The sequence below is a fragment of the Microcaecilia unicolor genome, chromosome 2 (assembly GCF_901765095.1).
Source record: "Microcaecilia unicolor chromosome 2, aMicUni1.1, whole genome shotgun sequence".
NCBI classification, from domain to species: Eukaryota; Metazoa; Chordata; class Amphibia; order Gymnophiona; family Siphonopidae; genus Microcaecilia; species Microcaecilia unicolor.
Window position 1 is genome coordinate 312,859,832 of NC_044032.1, and position 24,482 is coordinate 312,884,313.

Genomic DNA, 24,482 nt, shown 5'->3' on the forward strand with positions numbered 1-24,482 from the left:
CATTATAAAACATAAAGCTGTATTTCTCTGTTTATTACCCTCCTCTCACCTACCAACACCCATTCTGTTAGAATATCAATGAAATGCTTTGATGTCCCCATGCATACCCCCACCCTCCCACTCTGTCAGACTGTCAAAGTAATGCTTTGATGTTTCTCTCATATATACTATCTGCTACCACATTTGCTTATTTCCGATCTGAGGAAGAAGGGCAACCTTCAAAAGCTAATTAAGAAATATATTAAGTTATGTCCAATAAAAAAGGTATCATCTTATTTTCTTTTCCATGTTTTATTTTGTTTGATTTCTATTGATAACCTTTAAGAGTGGACTAACATGGCTACCACACCTCTCTACAATTTGATAATGTAACTTATCAATGGACTCGGTTGCCCTAGGGTTTCACGGACAGTCCTACTATTTTCTCTCAGACTCTGACACGGCATATCTGCAAATTTAAAACTCTGCGATATACCATGCCAGAACATACCCACTTGCTACAATATGTGGATGATATGCTAATAACCTCTCCTGATTTTGACACCTGTGTTCAAGTTACTGTTGATTTTTTGTATTTCCTTGCTGGAAAAGGTTACAAAGTTAATAAAAAAATTGAAAGCTGCACAAACCCAGGTTACCTTTCTAGGACACGAGATTTGTGCCCAGGATCGGAACCTTGGTCCTGATACTTTGAAGCATGTTTCAAAATTGAAGTTGCCTTCAAATGTCCTTGACCTTAGGGCTGTATTTTTGCCACTTGTGGATACCTAACTATTCTGCACAAACTAAGCCCTTTTATCAGAAACTACTAGGAAAGCATAATTCCAAGCGTGCGTTACTTGAATTTACTGAAAGTGAAAAAACAGCTCTAGTAGCATTAGTAAAATATGTAATGTTAAGCTCCCCAATAGCAACTGTTAATGTGTCCCAAGATGGCCATCTGTGGGTAACCCACAACGACATCACCTGGTCTGCTTTAATAACCCAACATGATGAAGACATTGCTTGTGGATATTTATCTGGTTCCTTCACTCCTGTTGAATTAGCATTTGCCGATTGCGAAAAAGGTTTAGTAGCAGCCGCGACTGCTGTGTTGAAATTGTACAGTTACATCCCTCATTTGCCAGTGATTTTGCATACTTCACATGATGTTAAATACCTTTTAAATAAACAAATTAACCATATGACCCCATCTAGGCTTCAGAAATATCAAGTTGTTTTGCTTAGTGTTGTGCATACTATCCAGAGACCCTTACTTCTGCAGATTTGCAAAGTTTAACCCCACTAACTGCTATCACTGATGGTAATGATTTATTCCCTCACCAGTGCACAGCCCAGTTGCCCTCTTTGCCAGCCTCGCCGACACTTCACTTTGAAATTTTACAGACAGGATCGATCTATTTTACAGATGGGTCATGCCAAAATGGTAATTCTGGTTTTGCTGCTGTTTACTATACTCCAGATGAGATTCCTGTTGATAGTGTACAGTACAGACTTCCTAATTCTTACACGGCTCAGACAGCAGAGCTAGCAGCCATTCTCTATGTTTTAAAGTTCAAAGCACTGAATGAGGACATTTCATGTGTTACTGACTCTAGTTATGTTTTCTCTTCATTACACTCCCACATCCAAAAATAGAATCAGAGAGGCCTGGTATCTTCCACTGGGTGTCCCTTGATTCATATCACCCTATGGAGCAAGGTGTTTGAGGCATTACAAGAACACCATAAGAAAAAGTTACACACTGCTATTACTTGGATTAAAGCTCATCAGGAAACTGTTTTCTCTTTTGAAATTGATGGTAATCATATGGCTGATGAGCTAGCTCAGGAAGTTACAGAATGTCAGTTTGTTGATGTTACCCCTAGCAACCATGTTATGTTAGCTGATAGTTCTGAAGTCTCTAAACACCCTGTCATGGAAGGACAGGAGCTGTACAATGCTTTGCAAGCCCCTGCTACTCAGGCTGAGTTACATGCTTGGAAGCAGGCTGGCTGTGCAGGGCCTGTGGGTGTGTAGGGCCTGTGGGTGCACCCTGCAGGACAAATTTGTGTAGCGCAGGATAATTTGTTTCTATTGTTCCACTCTCCGCACTACCCACTTCATTTGAATGCTAATACTATGTATGATAATTTGGCCTCCAAAGTTTGGGCACCACAATTCATGTCTCTGTGCCATGCCACTGTTCGCGGGTGTTACAAATGTTTCTTGAACACTCCCAAACGTGGCATTGCCATACCACTGGGCCATCTACCCTCAGCTCAAGGCCCTGGCCTTCACTGGTATTGCGATTTTTCAGACATGATTGTAAGTGTAAAAGGAAAAAGATTTTTTGTATGTGTGGATGCTTTCTCTAAATGGATAGAAGCAATTCCCTGTACCCGAGAGACAGGACAGGTGATGGCACATGTATTGTGTAATGATATCATTCCCAGATTTGGCATTCCTTGCAAAATAACTACTGACAATGGTACCCACTTTGTCAATGAGTTGATCCAGACTTTAACAGCCAAATTACAAATTAATCACTGGATGGTGAGCATTTACAAACCCACTAGTAATGGTTTGGTGGAAAGATATAATGGTCTGTTAAAAACAAAACTCAGACAACTCATGGCAAATGGTATTAAAACTTGGCTTGATGCCCTGCCACTAGCACTGCTTACTTTACGAGCCACACCCTCTGCCACTTTGAAATGTACTCCTTTTCAACTTTGCACAGGATGCAGAATGAGACTGGTTCCTGGTAACCCAGAAAATCACCTGCCTGACACCTACTCAGTGTATTGGGATCAGCTACAATCTGTAATAATAATAATATCTCTGTCTTGCTTTTCTCAGAAATCGCCAGACAGAAGGGAGGATGATAGCTCAGAGATCCCCAAAGATCTGAAGAGAGGAGACTTAGTCCATAGAAAATGCTACACACACAAGACCTGGAAGGATCCGGTGTATGTTGGACCCTTTAAAGTTGAAGCCGTAACAGCTACTGCAGTTAAACTACAAGACCACACATCTAGGGTTCATATGAAAGACATCAGAGTCTTCAGACAAGCTCCGGTCCAGGAACCAAAGATTAACTCTCACATAACAGAATCAGGTGACACACCAGAACCACAGCCATTCTGATTGCTTTTATTTTAGCTGTGACTCTAATTCTACGAGAGTACTTGGGTACTGCGTTAAGTCTACTTGACAGACTCAATGTTACTTACATGCTACAGAATTAAATTCAGACACAGTTAAAAAGACTTTTTACATTATTGAAGCTGGAGTATCAAAATGAGGAAGTACAAGTGCCTCGAACACAGCTAGCACTGGAGATGTGCCTGAATCCGGAAGTGTCCCTGACACCAGAGGTAGGAAACAGATAACATCAGCATTAATTATACTTGTATAAGTATATACTAAGACTGTATGGACTTCTATTTATCCTGTCTTGCAACATATTTGCATTTAGCTGGTTTATGCTAGAAGCAAACAATAGTTTAATGCTTCTTATCCTGTTTTATAAAAGCATTGCATTTATTCTGTTTATTTTAGAGACATTTTAGGATAAGTTAGGTTAGTATAAGGTCTGTTCCACATACGCATTGACTATAACTTCCTCTTTTTCTGTCTAAGTACTTTACGTCAACAGCAAACAATTAAGCATTTAAACAATTCAACTAGGAAATATAGAATTCTGATTGTTATACATGAGCTTTTAGTTTTGAGTTAATTTTGCATAAGTTGTTTTGCACAAATATAGAATACTTTTTTTAATATTTCAACTTTTTTCTATTCAACTTCCTCTTTTCCCCTTTCCACATAATTTCTATCTAAGCATTTAAAACAAGTTCAACCTTTTTGAGCATTAATTCTACACCTACTAATTACCTTTACACTTGCATACATTTTTGATAAGCTTATTTTCCTTTTTGGTATTTAACTATTTGCTGTTTAGAATATTCTTCCTTTCATATAGAATTAGAAGCAGATTACCGCTGTATGAACAGAGCCTACATGAGACCTGTTTTGGCCTGGGATCCAGGTCCAGATGATAACCTGGCCTGGGATCCTCTTACCAGGTTTTGCAAATTGTAAGCACCCTTAATAGATTCCTGGACAACAGGGCCAGGAACAACAATCATATTAGAAGAACTACTCTGTGGATTTGCTAGAATAAGGGTAGAGCAAGGAAATGTCCCACTACCCCAACCTAATACAGGGGAGCAGGTGATGTTTTGGCTCATTACTTACGCGGTATTGGAAACAGATTGGCAACCTTGGTACTTTTTCAGACAGGTTGGGAACAGGATTCCTGAGCTGTTTGAGTTTGTTAACCTTGCAGAACCATCTTCCTCTACCATAGAAGCCATAACCATCCCATTCCTGTAAACATTAATTGAGCTACCTGTTGATCAATTGCTACCGTAAAATTTTGAACTACCATATTAACAAATATGTATATTACCCATTCTTAGCCCTTGGCCTTATCGCCATAATTGACTTCACTCACACACGAGATTTTGAGATCACCGACCCCGATGACATGTACCGTACCACTGGCACTTACCCAATTGTCCACACCTTTAGGTTAGCTCTAAGCTCCCTACCAGTAATACTCCAATTTGATGTCTGTACTATTGTCACATGCGGTAATGTAGAACGGCAGCGTTATTACACTAAGTACCCTGTCTATATGTGTGCTTCAGACACACCACAATCCATTTTTGCTCATAAGCCTGCCACTGATAGCATCTTAACACTGAGAACCCCCAATCCCCCCTTAGGCCTGGGTAGGTATGTTTGGGAAAGAGGAACACGAGCACGACAGCCCCTCCACAAAAAATTCTTTCCCAGGCGATGTAGTCCAAGTTCATCCCTACACAGCAAGAAGAGCGATAGTACCTGGATCACATAAGTCCACTTAGGTATTAGTATCATTATTGTAAAGGGTAACCCGACTCCATAAAGAAAGTGGCAGATTCTGCCACATTGAGAGCGAGGCCTTTGTTGTAGCCCATAAAGGTGTAAGGTTAATAGTATATAATTGCATCAAATCTACAGGGATATAGATGCCTAAGTACTTAATCTGGGTGGTGGCCCACCAAAGTGGGAATTCCCCAGTCCAACCATCGCAAATGGAGGCCTGTATCGGCAAAGCAACTGATTTTTGTAGATTGAGCCTAAAACCCGAGTAAAGAACAAATTCCAAAATATTATCCAATAAGTGTGTTAAGGAATGCTGTGGATTAGTAAGGGTGAGAAGAATATCACCCGCATACGCTAGGACTTTAATGGTGAGCTGGGGGAGGAGGACACCTGAGATTTCAGGGTCTCTGGCAATAGTGCATAGCAGGGGTTCCATATACAGGAGAAACAGTAATGGAGATAAAGGGCATCCCTGCCTGGTGCCTCTGCCTACTGGAAAGGTTGGAGATCACAGCCCATTAACCAACAAAATGGCTGAGGGTGTCGAGTACAGCGCTAGCACCGCTTGGAGAAACCAGCCCTCTAACCTCACATACTGAAACACTGCAAATAAATAGTCCCAGCGCAGAAAATCAAAAGCTTTTTCAGCATCAAGGCTAGTCAACAATAAAGGTTCCCGGGAGGCCCAGCTCTGCACCACAGCCAACAGCGCCCTACGAACATTCAGACCTGGGTGTCGCCCCTTAACAAACCCCACCTGATGGTCCCCCACCAAATTTGGGATCTTAATGTCCACATTGAGCAGTGAAATTGGCCTAAATGCTGCAGAAGAGTCCAGGGTCTTACCGGGCTTAGGTATAAGTGTTATAAGGGCTTCATTAGTCTAAGAAGAAAAGGCATCCCCCCCCCCCCGAGACCGCCGCCTCATAATAGGCTGTTAGTGGGGTACATATGTATTGTACCATCGTCTTATAGTATTCTGAAGAAAACCCATCAGACCCCGGTGAAGTACCCAGTGAGAGACATTTTATCGCAAGTTGTACTTCTTGCGTGAGCAGTGGGGCGCTTAGTTGACTGCATGCCTCTGGGGGAAGTTTTGGGATGCCCAAGTCCTCAAGATAATCAAGAACCGATGGGCCCACCAGACTTGGATTCGACCGGTACATTAGCAAAAAATAGTCATAAAAGAATTGCATGATATCTGCCGGGCAGTGTTTACGGGAGCCAACTGAGGCCATTAAAGTAGGAATAAATGTTCTAGGTGACCATGCCTTCACCACCCAGGATAGCAACTTTCCTGTCCGGTTGCCATACCGATAGTATTGAAAGTGGCGAAAAAACAACTGTTTCTTTGTTCACTCATGAATCAGTGAGTTCAAGGCGGCCAACGTGACCATCATGGTCTCATACTTAGCAACCGAGGGGCATGTGATATGGGCTTGCTTGACTTGTTTATAACGACGTTCCAGTAAGATTATTCTTTGAGACAGTCTTTTGTTATGGGCACTCATATAACTAATTATTTCACCTCACGTCACAGCTTTCGAGGCCTCCCAGAATAAAATGGGTGTGTCTTGATGTTCACTGTTTAGCTCTGCATAGTCTTTCCATTTCTTAGTTATGTGGTCTCGAAAATCTGAATTTGTGGTCATGTATGAGGGAAACCTCCAATGACGCAATGTGTCTGATGAAGGATTCATGATGAAGTCTACCCAGAGCAAAATGTGATCAGACACCACCATTGGTCCCAGCATTGCAGCAGTCACTCCGGAGAAAATAAAGGTAGAAGTCAGAATGTAGTCAATGCGTGATCATGTTTGGTGAACCTTTGACAGATGGGAGTAGTCTCTCTGGGTTGGGTGTACGCCATGGGTCCACCAGATCTAGCATCTGACACCTATCCAAAGCATTACACGCTCTAGGCAATGATCTATCCAAGGTTGGGTCGAATAACTGATTGAAGTCTCCCACAATTATCCACAAGGCTGTGTCGTATTTAAGGCCCAGCTGGACTAAGGTGTGAAAAAAACCTGCGTCATATGCGTTCAAGTCCATAGACTGCACAAAGATAATACTCCTTACCCATGTAATTTAAACGCACCAGCACAAAACGCCCCTCAGTATCCTTCTCCAGCAGCCTGGACACATAGGCCTCTCTTTATAAGTATGGCCACTGCCCCACAACGACCTGCAGAGGAAGAGAAGTGGCACTCCCCCACCCACTGCTGGCGTAACTTCTGATGTTCAGTATCTGAGAGTTTTGTTTCTTGCAGGCATGCAATTGATGCTTTGTGATGCTTAAGTAAGAATAAAATCTTGGATCATTTTATGGGGGATGTAATTCCAGACACATTCCAAGAGATTACACAAAGTCAGGAGGCACTAATAGTCCGGCCCATACTGGATCTGCGAGTCAGCCAAGCACCAGAAAAGGAAACACCCTGGGCCGCCCAGCCTCAACCCGGAGGGTGCAAAAATATCTAGCGGGGTGCCAGTCAGTGTCCCCAACAGAATGGCACTAAGTCACTCCAATCCCAGAAAAGAGAGGCAGAACAAACACCCACCCCCCTCCCCCACAATCACACATATACAAGTTACAAAGTGAAACAGTCCCTGGTTCTCTCCACCGGCATTCCTCATCTCTCCCACCGCCCTCCCCCACCCCTTCCAATCCCTTCCCATCCTGTCCCCACTGCCACCCACCCTTATCACCTCTTAATCATGCCCAACCCATCCTCCACGACGGGCAGGCCAGTGAGTCACTATAATGGTAGAGGGTACCCACCTCCAATCCTTAAAATCTTGAGAAATATAAACAGTTCTATTGCTTTCCTTCAGTAACTACCCATGAAACAGCAAACTTTGAACCTCAAAACCAAGATCTTATCTCTAAATAGGCAGTAAGTTCTAATCGCGGTCTCCACGGTCAGACAGCAGCAGGTCTTCAGTAGTCTGTGCTCAAGTATACTCCTGGTCAAGTAGCAAGACGATGAATCCAGTCCATAATGGCCTCTGGCGATGTTTACACAACCCATTTACCATTAGTAAGCACCTTTAAGATGGCAGGGTATTGTAATACAAAACGTTGTTGCTTTTCCACCAACATGGCACACGCAGAGGAGAAAGCTTGCCGCTGGGCTGTCAAGGTAGCTAAATAGTCTTGAAATATTTTGATCAAGGTCCCATCAAATTTTGTGTCTTCCCTGCAGCCTTTGTAAAGCCACAGTACAGATGCCTTTTGTGAATTGCGGTGGAATTTTGCTATGATCACCCGAGGTCGTAGGTCTCTCACCCTTTTTGGCCCATGCGGTGCGCCCTGTCCAGGCGGATCAATCCTCCTTCCCCCACCTCCAGAAACGTCGCTAATAGCCAGGTTTTAGCTTTGTTTCAGCTATGGTTTCTGGGAACCCCACAAACCGCAAGCTGTCACGTCAGGAGCGATTCTCCAGATCATCTATCTTATCTTGGTGTTCCTGAGTCAGACGCTCCAACTGAGCCAGACTCTTCGCTTGGGCATTTTGGGTGTCTTCCACTTCCAACACCCGCGCCTCCAGCTCCCCGGTATGGCGCGTTAGCTCAGATGTCAAGGCAGTCAATCCTGTAAGTTGCTCTATAGTTGAGTAAATCTGGGGTTCAGTGCCCGCACCACTGACTCAGTTAGATCTGCTATCATAGTGTCCAGGTGCATGTGTGATTGTGAGGCCGGAGGAGGGGAAGCCACCATTTTTGATTCCGGGGCCCACAGCCGATCTTCCTTTCGCCGAGGTTTAGCTGCTGTTGCCATCGAAGATCAGGTAAGATATTTGTCCATATGCCTCTAGAGACACTATTGCAGTAAAATTTGCTCATCCTGAGTCAGGGAAAGTGCTAGAAATAGCGGATTAGAGATGGGACCCAGAGCAGCTGATGCGCCACGCGTCCACCACTGCATTACGTGACATGCTTTCTATTTTTTTTAAGATATTCTTTTGGCTATAAAATTCACTTTCACCTAATCTTTTAACCATGCTGGCTGTCATTTGGCCTTCCTTCAGCCTTTTTTTAATACAAGGAATACATCTGGTCAAGGCTTCCAAATGGTATTTTTAAACAATGTCCATGCTTGATATAAACTCTCAATCTTTACTGCTGCTCCTTTTAGGGTCCCCCCCCCCCCCCCCCCACACGATTTCCTCATTTTATTATAGTCTACCTTTTGAAAGTTAATGCTAACACAGTTGATTTTCTTAGTGTTCTCACTCCAGTTATTAAATTTGATTATGTTATCATCACTATTGCCATGTGGACCTCTCATACCCAAATCCTGCATTTCACAAGCACTAGGTCTAAAGTAGCCCCATCCCCCCTCCCCAACTTTTTGCCAGGTCCTAAACTAGTTGCTCCTTGAAGCTATCATCTGTTTGTCTAGGACAGGGTTGTCCAACCTTGGTCCTCAAGGGCCACAATCCAGTCAGGTTTTTCCCAATGAATATACATGAGATCTATTTGCATGCACTGCCTCCATTGTATGCAATGATAGATCTCATGCATATTCATTGGGGAAATAATGAAAACCCGACCTGGTGAGGTCTGAGGTTGGACACCCCTGGTCTAGGACCTTTACCTCCCTAGCATTTCCTGATATGACATTTATCCAGTCATTGTTGGGATACTTGACATCAGAAAAGCTAACAATTTGTTCTGTCATCTACTAGATTGAATAAGAGGGAGAACACATACCTGGTTTACTTTATAAATTCAAAGCAAAGTCCTCAGACACTCAGAATCACATTAACTTAAACAAAGTGAGAACTCCAGTAAAGCAGCAAGCAAAACGAAGGATGCTTAATTTTCTGTGTGTGTGTGATAGCTAGTGTTGATTTTGTTGAAACTTTGCCTTAAGTTTGAATTGGATTACTAACTGGGACTCACCCTTACATGAAGTTTTTTTGGCTTAGACTATGAATTGGTCCAAGTCTTTTTCTCCATATTGAAGAGCATAGGTACCTATGACTGAAACTTTTTCCTCAAGTGCTCGCATGTTCTAAGTTAATGTAAGTCTGTGGGTGAGGACTCTGCTCTGAATTTATAAATTAAACTAGGTCTGTGTTCACCCTCTTATTTAATCCATTAAATGATAGATGATATTTTGGGATTGTGAGGTTTATTGAGTCAGATGATGAGCCTTCTAGCCTAATCCAAGGGTAGCTATCTCCCATCCTTAAAAATCAATCAACAGATCTGTTAAACCTTGTGGACTTACCTCTCAGAAACGCCTCAAAATCATCCCGCAAATTTCTCGACCTGCACTACCCCAACTGCAAAGGACTAAAATACAAGACAATGCACAATACCACCTTCTCCTATATGAGCACGAAGTTATGGAACGTACTACCTAAAAACCTGAAAACAATCAACGAAACAACTATCTTTCGCAAATCCCTCAAGACATATTTCTTCAACAAAGCCTACAATGAAAACCCAGAACTGTACTAATCCACCTCTGAAAACCGATCGTCTAACATACCTATTAAATTCCTTCCTTCTTCTCTTTACTTCTTCCCTTAATTAATCTCTGCACAACAATAATTGTACCTGACATCCAGGATTAACTGTGTGTAACAAATTATGTAAGCCACTTTGAGCCTGCAAATAGGTGGGATACAAATGCAATAAATAATAATAATAATAATTTGATTTCCACAAAATATGCATTTACATACAATGAAGACAGTGCAATCAAACATTTAGTCTGCTTTTCACTGTAGATATCCCAAAAAAGACTCACTTGTGGCTGTTGAAAACTGAAGTTGGCAAAGCCATTGTACAGATGGATTATGTTCAACGGGTTCATTCTTCCTCACATGTGTCTTTTACCACAAGTAGTGAGGATAGACATGAAAAGGGGAGACAGTTATTTTTCTGTTACCCTTGTTTGTTGTGTCAACTACAGATTAGTAATTCTCAAACCAGTCTCTTAGGAACCCCTTCAATCCAGTCTGGTTATCAGGAGATTCTTAATGAATATGAATGGAAACATTTGCATGTAGTATAAGAATCAAGTTGATATATGTAAAATGCAATTCATGCATATTCATTAGGCATGCTCTAGAAACCAGATGTTGAGGGGGGGGGAGCCTTAAGAACTGATTTGAGAATAACCAAATTAAATGATGCAAACTCAACCTACAAAATAACCCTTTGCAAACTGAGTCCTAACACAGCTGGACAATGGAAGTCCCTGAATGCAGTTAAATATCCCATTCCATCTTTCTTTATCCTTGTTGACTTGTATGGCAGAAATAGATGAAGCAGTTGACTGATAGTGAAGGAACTTGTTATTTTGACAAGCAAGACTGCAGTAGGATAAAACACCATTCTTTTTTTGTAGATGCCAGTTTATTAGAATATCTCCATTCATATCTATGACCATTCACTACACAATGACTCAGAACCAATATTTATCAACATGTTCAAATAGTAGAACACATTTTACGAACTTAACTTGATTACCATCTGTGCAAACTGTAAGGTATATATATGTTCATGTTTATGCCAGCAAAGCACAAGGAGGCACCCAGTGGATTAGGAAGGTATAAATGGTTATGCTTTTCAGCTGATTAAAAGTGTTGAAAATGGTTTATTTGTCAGACTGTTGCTATGAATGGTTCTGCAATGCCCCCTACAGGATAAAATGGAAATCATAAATGCATCAAACAGTGCAGCGACTTGACATGAGGATTTCAGTCAGAAAAGCAAAAATGTTATCATCTGAAGAAGAGAGCTTTGTGGTCTCAAAGGCTCAAGTACCACATCTTTTTTGTTATTCCAATAAAAGGTTCCTTTTCTTACAAAGGTTTCAGATATCTCAAGGACTGTTCACTAAACGTGTACCACCATTTCAACTTAATTTTATCTACCATGTGATCCAGGTTTTGGATGAAGAATTTAGTACTATACTAGCTTTCTAACTTTCCCCCTCCTTATGGTATTTTTGTACCTGTAGTATTGATTTTAAAAAAAGGACCAGTCAGAGGGGTATAAATGAAAAATGAAAGGATGACTCATTTATGTGTTATATTGCCAAGTAATGCTTATATTGAAAAACTGCATTTTATATATCTGTCAGAACAAATTTGTAACCTTTGCTTTATATCTAGGGCAGGAAGTTGTGTATTCTGGAAGATTTAGCTTCACTGCAAGATACCTCTCTGTTTAAGCAGCAGCTCTTAGCAAAGCCTGTGTCTCCCCTCTTGCCTGTCTGAGACCCCACATAAAGTATTGGGCCTGATATTCAAAAAAAAGCTGAGCTCCCAAATTTAGGATCCTAAGTTAGGCTCCTATATTTATCCTCTATTTTCAGTCAAGCATGGGAGCCTAAGAAGGGCATTTTCAATATGCCATCTAAACCCGATTGTGGATGTTTTGGGAAAAACGTCCAAAAATCCAGTAGCAAACATGGCCATTTTAAACCAGAAAAACATCCAACTTTGTTTCAAAAATGTCCATTTGCTAGATGTTTTTGTTGCTCAGTGTTGTTGGATTATTTGTAGTAAATAATTAGCAGATTTTAGTACACACAGCTTCAGCTTTAGAAATGTTAATTTCTTTCTTCATCTCTCTCTCATTCACCCCTGAATAATTCACTGCTGAGTCACTTTAAAGTTGAAGTAACAAAACATCTGTTTACTCACAGTTTGCAGTTAGATTATAATCAGACAGGCTTATATTTACATATTACTATACATTTGTCTTATCAGCTCCTTCCATGTGCTTAGATGGTAATGGATGCTCACACCACCATAGATCCTCTCAGGTTAGGAGAGATCATGAGCTCCATGTGCTCCATGTGCTGCATGTGCTGCATCTGCCCCCACAGGAAGTTGCATAGCTGTGTGACCTCTCTAAGTAATTCACATCCAGAGGTCACAGAGTAATCACAGAGAAATAATAGGTGACAGGCAATGCATGCAAATACAATACATTCCAACAAACCCCTTCTCATGCATAACTGTCATGCAATTATTTATTCATACAAAGTCCAAGCTTTATACGCAGATTCACAAAATGTTCTCTGGGTAACGGTTTGGTCATGATGTCAGCTGTCATCTCACTGGTGTGACAATAGTGTAGACTGATGACCCCTTCTTTCGCCAACTCTCGCACGTTGTGGTATTTCGTTGCGATGTGCTTGGTGCGTGACTGAACCTTGTCATTCTGTGACAGTCGGATGCAGCTCTGATTATCTTCCATTATCTGGATTGGTCTCTTTTCAGCTATTCCGAAATCCAGCAAAAGTTTTTCAATCCACATCAGTTCTCTGCACGCTTCCGATACGGCCACGTATTCAGCTTCTGTAGAAGACAAACTCACAATACTTTGTTTATGACTGGCCCATGAAATTTGTACATTTCCATACATAAACACATATCCACTTGTGGATTTATAATTAGAATGATCCCCTGCCCAATCTGAATCACAGTAACATATTAGTTTTGGATTACTATTGGCTGAAATCTTTAATTTACAATCAATGGTACCCTTTAAATACCTTACCATCCTTTTAACTGCAGTCCAATCTGATTTGGTAGGTGAGCTGACCCTTCTGCTCAAAATTCCTACTGCATTTGCTATATCAGCCCTGTATGTGGTAGCTAGATATAAAAGCTTACCTATGGCTGATCTATATTGGATGTTATCTGGTAAAGGTTCTCTTACTGTTTCATCCTTCAGAAAATCAGTGATCATGGGAGTGCTTACAACTTGGGCATCTTGCATACCTAAACTTTCAATAAGCTCATTTATTTTCTGCTTATGGCTTAGAAGATAAGAACCATCATTTTGTTTCTCAATTTCTATACCAAGATAGTATGACACATTACCAAGTTCTTTTATCTCAACATTGTGGTTTAAACACTTTACAATGTCCTTGTACTCTTGCTCACTTTCGCTTGCAATGAGCAGATCATCAACAAAAGCTAAAATGTATGCATATTGTCCATTTGTGCACCTAGTGTACAAACATTTATCTGCTTCACCTTGCTTAAATCCTAAATTTGTCAATATTTCATGCAATTTTTCATTCCAACATTTTGCACTTTGCTTTAATCCATAAAGACCTTTGTTTTAATTTACACACTAGCTGTCTTTGTTTTGTATTTATGAAACCTGTTGGCTGTTCCATGTACAAGTCTTCAGTTATATCTTCATGAAAAAACGCTGTTTTCACATCAATGTGGTTGACTTGCATGCCTTTTGAGACTGCAATGCTCAGAAGTGTCTTATTGTCGTGTGTTTCACTACAGGTGCAAACACTTCATCAAAATCTTCTCCATATTTTTGAAGATATCCCTTTGCGACTAATCTGGCTTTATACCTTTCCACTTTTCCTTGTGCATTCCTTTTTAACTTGAATACCCATTTGCATCCTATAGCTTTCTTGCCAGGAGGTAATTTTGTAAGAATCCAAGAAACCCACAGACATATGCAGCTACCTCCAACAACTCCAGCTTCCACCTTCACATACAAAAGATCCATTATTTACAGCCAAGCCACAAGATACCACCGTATCTGCTCGGACCCAGAGGATAGAGACAGACACCTTGAAACCTGACTGCATCCTTCAAACAGAAAGGCTACAACCCCCAAAATAATCTCCAAGAATATTGCCTCCTCCCTCAAAAACATCCAGGGAAAATCTGCTACAGTACAAAGAAAAAAAAGCCACAGAGAGAATTCCCCTTGTAGTGACATACAACCCAGAGCTGGAGAAACTGAGGAAAATCATAAGAGACCTACAGCCACTACTTCAGGAAGATGAATTACTGAAAGAGATATTCCCATCCCCACCAGTGCTGGCCTTCCGACAGCCACCAAATTTAAAACACAAGCTGATCAGAAGTAAACTTCCTACACAGACGGAAAAAGAAAAAGGGCACGTTTCCGTGTAACACAGCAGCTACAAACTATGCCAAAACATTTCACAAGACCCCACAGTCATTCACAAAGGAAAAATATTCAACATAAAGGACTATTTTACATGCTTATCTTCCAATGTGGTATATCATTCAGTGTAAAAAATGTAACGAAGGATGCTATATTGGAGAAACAGGCCAGATGCTTAAGACAAGATTTAATCTGCACAGATATCACATGAAAATAGCCGGTGCCAGTCAGGCCCCCACCCCTGTGGGCCAACACTTCACAAGACCAGAACATGGCACCAGTGATTTCACAGTAAGAATACTGAAAGGTAATTTTAAAACAATACAGGAACGTAAGACCTTTGAAATAAGAATGATTGAATATTTTGACACCCCAACAAACAGGACTTAATAAGGATCTGGGTTTCTAACTCATTATAAAACATAAAGCTGTATTTCTCTGTTTATTACCCTCCTCACCTACCAACACCCATTCTGTTAGAATATCAATGAAATGCTTTGATGTCCCCATGCATACCCCCACCCTCCCACTCTGTCAGACTGTCAAAGTAATGCTTTGATGTTTCTCTCATATATACTATCTGCTACCACATTTGCTTATTTCCGATCTGAGGAAGAAGGGCAACCTTCAAAAGCTAATTAAGAAATATATTAAGTTATGTCCAATAAAAAAGGTATCATCTTATTTTCTTTTCCATGTTTTATTTTGTTTGATTTCTATTGATAACCTTTAAGAGTGGACTAACATGGCTACCACACCTCTCTACAATTTGATAATGTAACTTATCAATGGACCGGTTGCCTAGGGTTTCACGGACAGTCCTACTTTTCTCTCAGACTCTGACACGGCATATCTGCAAATTTAAAACTCTGCGATATACCATGCCAGAACATACCCCTTGCTACAATATGTGGATGATATGCTAATAACCTCTCCTGATTTTGACACTGTGTTCAAGTTACTGTTGATTTTTTGTATTTCCTTGCTGGAAAAGGTTACAAAGTTAATAAAAAATTGAAAGCTGCACAAACCCAGGTTACCTTCTAGGACACGAGATTTGTGCCCAGGATCGGAACCTTGGTCCTGATACTTTGAAGCATGTTTCAAAATTGAAGTTGCCTTCAAATGTCCTTGACCTTAGGGCTGTATTTTTGCCACTTGTGGATACCTAACTATTCTGCACAAACTAAGCCCTTTTATCAGAAACTACTAGGAAAGCATAATTCCAAGCGTGCGTTACTTGAATTTACTGAAAGTGAAAAAACAGCTCTAGTAGCATTAGTAAAATATGTAATGTTAAGCTCCCCAATAGCAACTGTTAATGTGTCCCAAGATGGCCATCTGTGGGTAACCCACAACGACATCACCTGGTCTGCTTTAATAACCCAACATGATGAAGACATTGCTTGTGGATATTTATCTGGTTCCTTCACTCCTGTTGAATTAGCATTTGCCGATTGCGAAAAAGGTTTAGTAGCAGCCGCGACTGCTGTGTTGAAATTGTACAGTTACATCCCTCATTTGCCAGTGATTTGCATACTTCACATGATGTTAAATACCTTTTAAATAAACAAATTAACCATATGACCCCATCTAGGCTTCAGAAATATCAAGTTGTTTTGCTTAGTGTTGTGCATACTATCCAGAGACCCTTACTTCTGCAGATTTGCAAAGTTTAACCCCACTAACTGCTATCACTGATGGTATGATTTATTCCCTCACCAGTGCACAGCCCAGTTGCCCTCTTTGCCAGCCTCGCCGACACTTCACTTTGAAATTTTACAGACAGGATCGATCTATTTTACAGATGGGTCATGCCAAAATGGTAATTCTGGTTTTGCTGCTGTTTACTATACTCCAGATGAGATTTCCTGTTGATAGTGTACAGTACAGACTTCCTAATTCTTACACGGCTCAGACAGCAGAGCTAGCAGCCATTCTCTATGTTTTAAAGTTCAAAGCACTGAATGAGGACATTTCATGTGTACTGACTCTAGTTATGTTTTCTCTTCATTACACTCCCACATCCAAAATAGAATCAGAGAGGCCTGGTATCTTCCACTGGGTGTCCCTTGATTCATATCACCCTATGGAGCAAGGTGTTTGAGGCATTACAAGAACACCATAAGAAAAAGTTACACACTGCTATTACTTGGATTAAAGCTCATCAGGAAACTGTTTTCTCTTTTGAAATTGATGGTAATCATATGGCTGATGAGCTAGCTCAGGAAGTTACAGAATGTCAGTTTGTTGATGTTACCCCTAGCAACCATGTTATGTTAGCTGATAGTTCTGAAGTCTCTAAACACCCTGTCATGGAAGGACAGGAGCTGTACCATGCTTTGCAAGCCCCTGCTACTCAGGCTGAGTTACATGCTTGGAAGCAGGCTGGCTGTGCAGGGCCTGTGGGTGTGTAGGGCCTGTGGGTGCACCCTGCAGGACAAATTTGTGTAGCGCAGGATAATTTGTTTCTATTGTTCCACTCTCCGCACTACCCACTTCATTTGAATGCTAATACTATGTATGATAATTTGGCCTCCAAAGTTTGGGCACCACAATTCATGTCTCTGTGCCATGCCACTGTTCGCGGGTGTTACAAATGTTTCTTGAACACTCCCAACGTGGCATTGCCATACCACTGGGCCATCTACCCTCAGCTCAAGGCCCTGGCCTTCACTGGTATTGCGATTTTTCAGACATGATTGTAAGTGTAAAAGGAAAAAGATTTTTTGTATGTGTGGATGCTTTCTCTAAATGGATAGAAGCAATTCCCTGTACCCGAGAGACAGGACAGGTGATGGCACATGTATTGTGTAATGATATCATTCCCAGATTTGGCATTCCTTGCAAAATAACTACTGACAATGGTACCCACTTGTCAATGAGTTGATCCAGACTTTAACAGCCAAATTACAAATTAATCACTGGATGGTGAGCATTTACAAACCCACTAGTAATGGTTTGGTGGAAAGATATAATGGTCTGTTAAAAACAAAACTCAGACAACTCATGGCAAATGGTATTAAAACTTGGCTTGATGCCCTGCCACTAGCACTGCTTACTTTACGAGCCACACCCTCTGCCACTTTGAAATGTACTCCTTTTCAACTTTGCACAGGATGCAGAATGAGACTGGTTCCTGGTAACCCAGAAAATCACCTGCTGACACCTACTCAGTGTATTGGGATCAGCTACAATCTGTAATAATAATAATATCTCTGTCTTGCTTTTCTCAGAAATCGCCAGACAGAAGGGAGGATGATAGCTCAGAGATCCCCAAAGATCTGAAGAGAGGAGACTTAGTCCATAGAAAATGCTACACACACAAGACCTGGAAGGATCCGGTGTATGTTGGACCCTTTAAAGTTGAAGCCGTAACAGCTACTGCAGTTAAACTACAAGACCACACATCTAGGGTTCATATGAAAGACATCAGAGTCTTCAGACAAGCTCCGGTCCAGGACCCAAGATTAACTCTCACATAACAGAATCAGGTGACACACCAGAACCACAGCCATTCTGATTGCTTTTATTTTAGCTGTGACTCTAATTCTACGAGAGTACTTGGGTACTGCGTTAAGTCTACTTGACAGACTCAATGTTACTTACATGCTACAGAATTAAATTCAGACACAGTTAAAAAGACTTTTTACATTATTGAAGCTGGAGTATCAAAATGAGGAAGTACAAGTGCCTCGAACACAGCTAGCACTGGAGATGTGCCTGAATCCGGAAGTGTCCCTGACACCAGAGGTAGGAAACAGATAACATCAGCATTAATTATACTTGTATAAGTATATACTAAGACTGTATGGACTTCTATTTATCCTGTCTTGCAACATATTTGCATTTAGCTGGTTTATGCTAGAAGCAAACAATAGTTTAATGCTTCTTATCCTGTTTTATAAAAGCATTGCATTTATTCTGTTTATTTTAGAGACATTTTAGGATAAGTTAGGTTAGTATAAGGTCTGTTCCACATACGCATTGACTATAACTTCCTCTTTTTCTGTCTAAGTACTTTACGTCAACAGCAAACAATTAAGCATTTAAACAATTCAACTAGGAAATATAGAATTCTGATTGTTATACATGAGCTTTTAGTTTTGAGTTAATTTTGCATAAGTTGTTTTGCACAAATATAGAATACTTTTTTTAATATTTCAACTTTTTTCTATTCAACTTCCTCTTTTCCCCTTTCCACATAATTTCTATCTAAGCATTTAAAACAAGTTCAACCTTTTTGAGCATTAATTCTACACCTACTAATTACCTTTACACTTGCATACATTTTTGATAAGCTTATTTTCCTTTTTGGTATTTAACTATTTGCTGTTTAGAATATTCTTCCTTTCATATAGAATTAGAAGCAGATTACCGCTGTATGAACAGAGCCTACATGAGACCTGTTTTGGCCTGGGATCCAGGTCCAGATGATAACCTGGCCTGGGATCCTCTTACCAGGTTTTGCAAATTGTAAGCACCCTTAATAGATTCCTGGACAACAGGGCCAGGAACAACAATCATATTAGAAGAACTACTCTGTGGATTTGCTAGAATAAGGGTAGAGCAAGGAAATGTCCCACTACCCAACCTAATACAGGGGAGCAGGTGATGTTTTGGCTCATTACTTACGCGGTATGGAAACAGATTGGCAACTTGGTACTTTTTCAGACAGGTTGGGAACAGGATTCCTGAGCTGTTTGAGTTTGTTAACCTTGCAGAACATCTTCCTCTACCATAGAAGCCATAACCATCCCATTCCTGTAAACATTAATTGAGCTACCTGTTGATCAATTGCTACCGTAAATTTTGAACTACCATATTAACAAATATGTATATTACCCATTCTTAGCCCTTGGCCTTATCGCCATAATTGACTTCACTCACACACGAGATTTTGAGATCACGACCCCGATGACATGTACCGTACCACTGGCACTTACCCAATTGTCCACACCTTTAGGTTAGCTCTAAGCTCCCTACAGTAATACTCCAATTTGATGTCTGTACTATTGTCACATGCGGTAATGTAGAACGGCAGCGTTATTACACTAAGTACCCTGTCTATATGTGTGCTTCAGACACACCACAATCCATTTTTGCTCATAAGCCTGCCACTGATAGCATCTTAACACTGAGAACCCCCAATCCCCCCTTAGGCCTGGGTAGGTATGTTTGGGAAAGAGGAACACGAGCACGACAGCCCCTCCACAAAAATTCTTTCCCAGGCGATGTAGTCCAAGTTCATCCCTACACAGCAAGAAGAGCGATAGTACCTGGATCACATAAGTCCACTTAGGTATTAGTATCATTATTGTAAAGGGTAACCCGACTCCATAAAGAAAGTGGCAGATTCTGCCACATTGAGAGCGAGGCCTTTGTTGTAGCCCATAAAGGTGTAAGGTTAATAGTATATAATTGCATCAAATCTACAGGGATATAGATGCCTAAGTACTTAATCTGGGTGGTGGCCCACCAAAGTGGGAATTCCCCAGTCCAACCATCGCAAATGGAGGCCTGTATCGGCAAAGCAACTGATTTTTGTAGATTGAGCCTAAAACCCGAGTAAAGAACAAATTCCAAATATTATCCAATAAGTGTGTTAAGGAATGCTGTGGATTAGTAAGGGTGAGAAGAATATCACCCGCATACGCTAGGACTTTAATGGTGAGCTGGGGGAGGAGGACACCTGAGATTTCAGGGTCTCTGGCAATAGTGCATAGCAGGGGTTCCATATACAGGAGAAACAGTAATGGAGATAAAGGGCATCCCTGCCTGGTGCCTCTGCCTACTGGAAAGGTTGGAGATCACAGCCCATTAACCAACAAAATGGCTGAGGGTGTCGAGTACAGCGCTAGCACCGCTTGGAGAAACCAGCCCTCTAACCTCACATACTGAAACACTGCAAATAAATAGTCCCAGCGCAGAAAATCAAAGCTTTTTCAGCATCAAGGCTAGTCAACAATAAAGGTTCCCGGGAGGCCCAGCTCTGCACCACAGCCAACAGCGCCTACGAACATTCAGACCTGGGTGTCGCCCCTTAACAAACCCCACCTGATGGTCCCCCACCAAATTTGGGATCTTAATGTCCACATTGAGCAGTGAAATTGGCCTAAATGCTGCAGAAGAGTCCAGGGTCTTACCGGGCTTAGGTATAAGTGTTATAAGGGCTTCATTAGTCTAAGAAGAAAAGGCATCCCCCCCCCCCGAGACCGCCGCCTCATAATAGGCTGTTAGTGGGGTACATATGTATTGTACCATCGTCTTATAGTATTCTGAAGAAAACCCATCAGACCCCGGTGAAGTACCCAGTGAGAGACATTTTATCGCAAGTTGTACTTCTTGCGTGAGCAGTGGGGCGCTTAGTTGACTGCATGCCTCTGGGGGAAGTTTTGGGATGCCCAAGTCCTCAAGATAATCAAGAACCGATGGGCCCACCAGACTTGGATTCGACCGGTACATTAGCAAAAATAGTCATAAAAGAATTGCATGATATCTGCCGGGCAGTGTTTACGGGAGCCAACTGAGGCCATTAAAGTAGGAATAAATGTTCTAGGTGACCATGCCTTCACCACCCAGGATAGCAACTTTCCTGTCCGGTTGCCATACCGATAGTATTGAAAGTGGCGAAAAAACAACTGTTTCTTTGTTCACTCATGAATCAGTGAGTTCAAGGCGGCCAACGTGACCATCATGGTCTCATACTTAGCAACCGAGGGGCATGTGATATGGGCTTGCTTGACTTGTTTATAACGACGTTCCAGTAAGATTATTCTTTGAGACAGTCTTTTGTTATGGGCACTCATATAACTAATTATTTCACCTCACGTCACAGCTTTCGAGGCCTCCCAGAATAAAATGGGTGTGTCTTGATGTTCACTGTTTAGCTCTGCATAGTCTTTCCATTTCTTAGTTATGTGGTCTCGAAAATCTGAATTTGTGGTCATGTATGAGGGAAACCTCCAATGACGCAATGTGTCTGATGAAGGATTCATGATGAAGTCTACCCAGAGCAAAATGTGATCAGACACCACCATTGGTCCCAGCATTGCAGCAGTCACTCCGGAGAAAATAAAGGTAGAAGTCAGAATGTAGTCAATGCGTGATCATGTTTGGTGAACCTTTGACAGATGGGAGTAGTCTCTCTGGGTTGGGTGTACGCCATGGGTCCACCAGATCTAGCATCTGACACCTATCCAAAGCATTACACGCTCTAGGCAATGATCTATCCAAGGTTGGGTCGAATAACTGATTGAAGTCTCCCACAATTATCCACAAGGCTGTGTCGTATTTAAGGCCCAGCTGGACTAAGGTGTGAAAAAAACCTGCGTCATATGCGTTCAAGTCCATAGACTGCACAAAGATAATACTCCTTACCCATGTAATTTAAACGCACCAGCACAAACGCCCCTCAGTATCCTTCTCCAGCAGCCTGGACACATAGGCCTCTCTTTATAAGTATGGCCACTGCCCCACAACGACCTGCAGAGGAAGAGAAGTGGCACTCCCCCACCCACTGCTGGCGTAACTTCTGATGTTCAGTATCTGAGAGTTTTGTTTCTTGCAGGCATGCAATTGATGCTTTGTGATGCTTAAGTAAGAATAAAATCTTGGATCATTTTATGGGGGATGTAATTCCAGACACATTCCAAGAGATTACACAAAGTCAGGAGGCACTAATAGTCCGGCCCATACTGGATCTGCGAGTCAGCCAAGCACCAGAAAAGGAAACACCCTGGGCCGCCAGCCTCAACCCGGAGGGTGCAAAAATATCTAGCGGGGTGCCAGTCAGTGTCCCCAACAGAATGGCACTAAGTCACTCCAATCCCAGAAAAGAGAGGCAGAACAAACACCCACCCCCCTCCCCCACAATCACACATATACAAGTTACAAAGTGAAACAGTCCCTGGTTCTCTCCACCGGCATTCCTCATCTCTCCCACCGCCCTCCCCCACCCCTTCCAATCCCTTCCCATCCTGTCCCACTGCCACCCACCCTTATCACCTCTTAATCATGCCCAACCCATCCTCCACGACGGGCAGGCCAGTGAGTCACTATAATGGTAGAGGGTACCCACCTCCAATCCTTAAAATCTTGAGAAATATAAACAGTTCTATTGCTTTCCTTCAGTAACTACCCATGAAACAGCAAACTTTGAACCTCAAAACCAAGATCTTATCTCTAAATAGGCAGTAAGTTCTAATCGCGGTCTCCACGGTCAGACAGCAGCAGGTCTTCAGTAGTCTGTGCTCAAGTATACTCCTGGTCAAGTAGCAAGACGATGAATCCAGTCCATAATGGCCTCTGGCGATGTTTACACAACCCATTTACCATTAGTAAGCACCTTTAAGATGGCAGGGTATTGTAATACAAAACGTTGTTGCTTTTCCACCAACATGGCACACGCAGAGGAGAAAGCTTGCCGCTGGGCTGTCAAGGTAGCTAAATAGTCTTGAAATATTTTGATCAAGGTCCCATCAAATTTTGTGTCTTCCCTGCAGCCTTTGTAAAGCCACAGTACAGATGCCTTTTGTGAATTGCGGTGGAATTTTGCTATGATCACCCGAGGTCGTAGGTCTCTCACCCTTTTTGGCCCATGCGGTGCGCCCTGTCCAGGCGGATCAATCCTCCTTCCCCCACCTCCAGAAACGTCGCTAATAGCCAGGTTTTAGCTTTGTTTCAGCTATGGTTTCTGGGAACCCCACAAACCGCAAGCTGTCACGTCAGGAGCGATTCTCCAGATCATCTATCTTATCTTGGTGTTCCTGAGTCAGACGCTCCAACTGAGCCAGACTCTTCGCTTGGGCATTTTGGGTGTCTTCCACTTCCAACACCCGCGCCTCCAGCTCCCCGGTATGGCGCGTTAGCTCAGATGTCAAGGCAGTCAATCCTGTAAGTTGCTCTATAGTTGAGTAAATCTGGGGTTCAGTGCCCGCACCACTGACTCAGTTAGATCTGCTATCATAGTGTCCAGGTGCATGTGTGATTGTGAGGCCGGAGGAGGGGAAGCCACCATTTTTGATTCCGGGGCCCACAGCCGATCTTCCTTTCGCCGAGGTTTAGCTGCTGTTGCCATCGAAGATCAGGTAAGATATTTGTCCATATGCCTCTAGAGACACTATTGCAGTAAAATTTGCTCATCCTGAGTCAGGGAAAGTGCTAGAAATAGCGGATTAGAGATGGGACCCAGAGCAGCTGATGCGCCACGCGTCCACCACTGCATTACGTGACATGCTTTCTATTTTTTTTAAGATATTCTTTTGGCTATAAAATTCACTTTCACCTAATCTTTTAACCATGCTGGCTGTCATTTGGCCTTCCTTCAGCCTTTTTTTAATACAAGGAATACATCTGGTCAAGGCTTCCAAAATGGTATTTTTAAACAATGTCCATGCTTGATATAAACTCTCAATCTTTACTGCTGCTCCTTTTAGGGTCCCCCCCCCCCCCCCCCCCCCCCCCCCCACACGATTTCCTCATTTTATTATAGTCTACCTTTTGAAAGTTAAATGCTAACACAGTTGATTTTCTTAGTGTTCTCACTCCAGTTATTAAATTTGATTATGTTATCATCACTATTGCCATGTGGACCTCTCATACCCAAATCCTGCATTTCACAAGCACTAGGTCTAAAGTAG